Source organism: Aplidium turbinatum, chromosome 3, assembly GCF_918807975.1.
Source record: "Aplidium turbinatum chromosome 3, kaAplTurb1.1, whole genome shotgun sequence".
NCBI lineage: Eukaryota > Metazoa > Chordata > Ascidiacea > Aplousobranchia > Polyclinidae > Aplidium > Aplidium turbinatum.
The window spans coordinates 39,282,732-39,289,831 of NC_137474.1; positions in this window are offsets into that span (position 1 = coordinate 39,282,732).

Below are 7,100 nucleotides of genomic sequence, written 5' to 3' on the forward strand. Positions count from 1 at the left end.
GAAGCCGTCGGTGGATTTAAGAAATCACCGAATCGGTTTTCTCCAAAAAAGGCTGTCTCCGAATTGGGTTTAACGGATCATTCCGTTTGTTGAATCTGCAATCGCTGTGTAGTGTCGTAATGGAAGCAAAATAAAACATAATTATTATTATTTATTACAATCAATGTTTGAAACGTTGCAGCTAAATTATTAGAAGCGTAACTAGAGATGAGGACTCTGAAGGCCACCTCACCTTTCAAACGTGTGACGTCATAATAATGAAACCAATCATGATAACAACACTTGTTTCTGTTGCTTCACTGACGTGTCGTGCACAATGCCAATGATTTTCCTCAGAGTGAATAACGTACAAGTGAGAATGCGCATTGCCATGATGCGCAAAACAACAGCCCAGAATAAAAACAACTTGTAATTGTATGTTTTTGCTTTTACTTTGGTATTCACCAGACAAACGTTGCAACTACCGCTCGACAAATATTCATTAAATCAATTAACACGACTTCCACAAGCCCCAAAGGGGAAGGTAACCCATAACGTTTCTTGAGTATAGATTATTGCTTGGAAATAAGGTATGAATAAAATTCTATCTTTCAAAAGTGAAAACCCATATTTCGCGTAGTGGAACTCAATAACAGATGAACAACAAATTTTCACCAAAATATACAGTATCAGTGCAACTAAAATGCACTAGGTTATACAACTTTCCATTGTATCCATGGTGAGACCTACAAACAAATACATGCAGCTCACAGTGGATTTTGCAGTGAAAGTCACGGATGAAAACAATTTATATGCCGATAGTGCAAACAATGTGATATATACATTGACATGACGCGGTAGTATGTTCCATTTAATTAAGACGTTTCATCACTTTTCAAAATCTTTTCACTACTTGTAGGTTCAAAATCTTGACGAGATAAAAATATTTTTTGAGTGTACAGTTTTGTGTGAAGTTCACCTTTTTTTGGAGGCACTTCGGGAATGGACAGATCAGGGCTATACCACATGTGTACTATTTGAGATCCAGCCAGAATAGCCAGCAATCCAGATGTCAAAGATTTAAGATAATGAGCCCATGTCAGACCATAAGGCATTTTAAATATTTGTGGAAGTAAATCTTTTGCTTGTTGTAAATGGTAGCTATACAAATAACTGACTAGTTGAAAACATGTGTAAATTGGACTCGTCAATTCTTTTCTTCAGCTTAAGGCTTTGAAGATTCTTTAGGTTGGGTATAAACTCTCTTCAAACTTGGTAGAAAACAGCTGCAAATATACACCTAGAAGATATTTCTTAATAAGCTTGAACAAATAGGTAGGCTACTTCTATGGAAAAAAATAAGTGGGTAAAATATTTCATATTGAAATGTAGTGGAAGAATGTGACATGTGGAAGCACTTGACAGCCAACATTCGGCACAAGACGACACATGGTGATAATTAAAAGATATTAGCATTATAGCATGAACATGTAAAAACGCAGCAAGTATACACCACTGTAATTTCAATACAAAAACAAGCTGATTACAGGACCGATATTTGGGATTGTCAATCTCGCTTGATAGAGTTCTTTACCATCTCTTGTCATTACAATATATATTACATAACTGTTGATATTTAAATGAGTCTCAAAGTATTAAATGGCAACAGATTATGAAAAAAATAGGCAATTTCTGATTTATACACATTATATATACACACATTATAAGCTATTGGTTAGGCAGTGTTTAAAATAAACTATTCAAACTTTCCAATTGAAAACTGAAAGGTCCAGCTAAAATCACACCTTGGCAGTACTCAAGAACAGAAATTGCTAAACTGTTGAATAAACTGTCGAAAGAAGGTTGCAAGTGTGCAGCAAAAGCCTGGTGATTTGAATGTTGGTCAGAAATAAAAAACAACTGAACTGTTGCAACCATAACTGCAAATGTCAAATTAGTTTAGAAGAGAGCATAATTGCTTTCATGTTGCAGTAGGTGCCAACAATTAATTGTGTCAAATGTATGACTATCCATTATCCAACCACACCCTCTGGGGTGCGTCGTTTGACACCAACTTTTAGCAATAGATCCTACCTTTTTTGTGTGTGTGCAGTTAGCTTAAAAAATAACTTTTGGAAATTTTTTTTGTAAATCCAATACAGTACATGGCTACCCCACCCAGACCTTTTCTAAGAAAACTTTGAACATTTTTTAATGCTTTGAAAACATGCTCCTCTTTATTATGTAGTTTTGGTACAAAAATTGTTTAAATTGGACCAGAGAGTCAAGATAAAAGTAGTAAAGAGTAGACTACATTGTAACTCATGCATGTTTATTTCTTCAACATTAACATTTTCAACACATACTGTAGCAAACAACAAACATGCAAGAAGTTAAATGTATGATTAGAATTTAGTAAAACTACAATCTTCCAAGCAATGTTGCCACTCCCAAATTTGGCCTTTACAAATATATTGTCAAAAACGCAATATTACTCACAATCTCTGACGTAGTGTAGTCTAAAAACTCCACACTCATCAAATGTAAGCCGACTGCGCTGCCTACCGTACTTCGCTAGTCTACTTTGAACACTTTTCACATTCATTTATGTGTATTCTTTAAACTATTTATGCTAAATATCTCAAATTTGGTCATCATTGGGTGTAACCAGACAAAAAACCCGCTGTCCACTTTGAAAAGCACTACAAACACATTGATGCAGCTAAACAAAAATAGGTGGGGCTACTTTGAACACTGTCCAAATTTATGCACACCAACATAGCGCTAAATCACTAAAAAAACACGGTGCAAGTATAGAATCCGCCACCCTGGTCAATATGACGTCACAAAACGGACGCAACTACTACATAAGGGGTGAAAAAAAGGATGCTGAAAAGCGGCGGAATGAAGGTGATAAAGCGGAATGGATATGGATTTTTTGACAATTTTACTGTCTTTTTACAATAAAAACATTAAACCAACGCCGAGTGTTGAATATAACTACCTAGAATGACATAAAATTTACCAAATTGCATCAATTCAGCTAAAAATTTACCCAATTTAACTTTAAAAATAAAAATATGAAACGTTTGCAACTAAATGTGTTGTAGCTATCTAATTTCAGCTCGCATTTTAATTTTTACAATAAAAGTAGCCTACCAATCTAACGCAACTGCAAAGAGTATGTCTTGCTTTATGCACCTGGAAAGTTTCAGGTTTATATCTTATCTACAAAATGGGCAATCGTCGTTCAAACGTAGCCGCTCGGCGACACTTTTTCCCAATGCATTGTAAAGGCGAATCGATCCTTATTCAGTATAAGCCACCCCCTGTTTGCAGTGATCGGTAAATAGTGCTTCCACTAAACTTGCTGTAGTTTTCTCGTTTCTGCTCGGATTTTAACAATTTTGCCATTGTTGGAAAGCACGATCATACATCTACACGAATCAATTAAACAGTAGCACAAAATAGGTACTAGCTTTATTTTGTGATAACTTAAACTTCACCAACTTGTTTCGATTCTGAGCAATTTAATTTTTGCAATAAAATTATTAAATCTTTGCAAACTAAAAGAATATGTCTTGCTTTATGCACACGAAAACTTTCAGGTTTATATCTTATCCACAAAACTGGCAATCGTCGTTCAAACGTAGACGCTCGGCGACACTTTTTTCCAATGCATTGTAAAGGCAAATCGATCCTTATTCAGTATACGCCACCCCCTGTTTGCAGTGATCGGTAAATAGTGCTTCCACTAAACTTGCTGTAGTTTTCTCGTTTCTGCTCGGATTTGAACAATTTTGCCATCGTTGGAAAGCACAATCATACATCTACCCCAATAAATTGGCTACAAATCCAAAACAAGTACTATCTTTATCTTGTAATAACTTAAACTTCACCAACTTGCACCAATTCTCAGCAATTTAATTTTTACAATAAAATCATTAATATTCTGCAAATGGAAAGAGTATGTCTTGCTTTATTCACCTGAAAAGTTTCAGGTTTATATTTCATCTACCAAACGAGCAATCGTCGTTCAAACTTAACCGCCCAGCGAAGCTTTTTTTCAATGCATTGTAAAGGCGAATCGATCCTTATTCAGTATACGCCACCCCCTGTTTGCAGTGATCGGTAAATAGTGCTTCCACTAAACTTGCTGTAGTTTTCTCGTTTCTGCTCGGATTTTAACAATTTTGCCATTGTTGGAAAGCACGATCATATATCTACACGAATCAATTAAACAATAGCACAAAATAGGTACTATCTTTATCTTGTGATAACTTAAACTTCACCAACTTGTTACGATTCTGAGCAATTTAATTTTTACAATAAAATCATTAAATCTTTGCAAACTAAAAGAATATGTCTTGCTTTATGCACATGAAAACTTTCAGGTTTATATCTTATCCACAAAACTGGCAATCGTCGTTCAAACGTAGACGCTCGGCGACACTTTTTTCCAATGCATTGTAAAGGCAAATCGATCCTTATTCAGTATACGCCACCCCCTGTTTGCAGTGATCGGTAAATAGTGCTTCCACTAAACTTGCTGTAGTTTTCTCGTTTCTGCTCGGATTTTAACAATTTTGCCATCGTTGGAAAGCACAATCATACATCTACCCGAATCAATTGGCTACAAATCCAAAACAAATACTATCTTTATCTTGGAATAATTTAAACTTCACCAACTTGTACCGATTTTCAGCAATTTATTTTTACAATAAAATCATTAATATTCTGCAAATTGAAAGAGTATGTCTTGCTTTATGCACCTGAAATGTTTCAGGTTCATATCTCATCTACCAAACGAGCAATCGTCGTTCAAACTTAACCGCCCAGCGAAGCTTTTTTTCAATGCATTGTAAAGGCGAATCGATCCTTATTCAGTATACGCCACCCCCTGTTTGCAGTGATCGGTAAATAGTGCTTCCACTAAACTTGCTGTAATTTTCTCGTTTCTGCTCGGATTTTAACAATTTTGCCATCGTTGGAAAGCACGATCATACATCTACCCGAATCAATTGGCTACAAATCCAGAACAAGTACTATCTTTATCTTGTAATAACTTAAACTTTACCAAATTGTACCAATTCTCAGCAATTTCATTTTTACAATAAAATCTTTAATCCTTTGCAAATGGAAAGAGTATGTCTTGCTTTATGCACCTGAAAAGTTTCAGGTTTATATCTTATCTACAAAATGGGCAATCGTCGTTCAAACGTAGCCGCTCGGCGACACTTTTTCCCAATGCATTGTAAAGGCGAATCGATCCTTATTCAGTATAAGCCACCCCCTGTTTGCAGTGATCGGTAAATAGTGCTTCCACTAAACTTGCTGTAGTTTTCTCGTTTCAGCTCGGATTTTAACAATTTTACCACCGTTGGAAAGTACAATTATATATCTACCCGAATCAATTAAACACAAGCACAAAGTAAGTACTAACTTTATCTTGTGATAACTTAAACTTCACCAGCTTGCACCAATTCTCAGCAATTTAATTTTTACAATAAAATCATTAATATTCTGCAAATTGAAAGAGTATGTCTTGCTTTATTTACGTGAAAAGTTTCAGGTTTATATCTCATCTACCAAACGAGCAATCGTCGTTCAAACGTAGACGCTCGGCGAAGCTTTTTTTTCAATGCATTGTAAAGGCGAATCGATCCTTATTCAGTATACGCCACCCCCTGCTTGCTGTGATCGGTAAATAGTGCTTCCACTAAACTTGCTGTAGTTTTCTCGTTTCTGCTCAGATTTTAACAATTTTGCCATCGTTTGAAAGCACGATCATACATCTACACGAAGAAATTAAACAGTAGCACAAAGTAAGTATTAGCTTTATCTTGTGATAACTTAAACTTCACCAACTTGTACCAATTCTCAGCAATTTACTTTATACAATAAAATCATTAATATTCTGCAAATTGAAAGGGTATGTCTTGCTTTATGCACCTAGAAAGTTTCAAGTTCATATCTTATCAACAAAACTGGCAATCGTCGTTCAAACTTAACCGCCCAGCGAAGCTTTTTTTCAATGCATTGTAAAGGCGAATCGATCCTTATTCAATATACGCCACCCCCTGTTTGCAGTGATCGGTAAATAGTGCTTCTACTAAACTTGCTGTAGTTTTCTCGTTTCTGCTCGGATTTTAACAATTTTGCCATCGTTGGAAAGTAAGAGCATACATCTACACGAATCAATTGGCTACAAATCCAAAACAAGTACCATCTTTATCTTGTGATAACTTAAACTTCACCAACTTGTACCGATTCTCAGCAATTTACTTTATACAATAAAATTATTAAACTTTTGCATATGGAAAGAGTATGTCTTAAAAGTATTAGGTTTATATCTCATCTACCAAACTTAACCGCCCAACGAAGCTTTTTTAATGCATTGTAAAGGCGAATCGATCCTTATTCAGTATACGCCACCCCCTGTTTGCAGTGATCGGTAAATAGTGCTTCCACTGAACGTGCGGTAGTTTTCTCGTTTCTGCATACATCTACACCAACGGTGTTCAACTTGCGGCCGTTAACAGGTAATTTAATAAGCATGTGTTGGCGGCCGTGCCCTGTTTTTGAAATAAAAAAATTATTTCATTGATAAAAATGAAATGTATTTTAAATATTATACAGGGATATCTAGAACCACTGGATACCCTTGTAGCTTGTAATTATATATAATATTTCAAAGTTTAAAACTTGAAAAACATTCTCATCATAAGTTTTTGTAGGCTAGGCTATATTGTTAAAATCGTTTTGAGACAAAACTTTTTCCTCAACCTAATTTCATTTTAACAGTAGCCTACATTCAGTGCCGGTCTTTGGGGTGTGCAAATCGTGCGATCGAACAGTGCACGAAAATTAGAGGGCCCCGCAATTTAGGCTACTCAAAAAATGCAGTAAATTTTGTCATTTCCAATTTCCTTTGTCATTTCCTTAGCTCTATTACCAAAAAATGTATCGCCGAGCGGCTACGTTTGAACGACGATTGCCAGTTTTGTGTGCGTGCAGTTAGCTTAAAAAATAACTTTTGGAAATTTTTTTTGTAAATCCAATACAGTACATGGCTACCCCACCCAGACCTTTTCTAAGAAAACTTTGAACATTTTTTAATG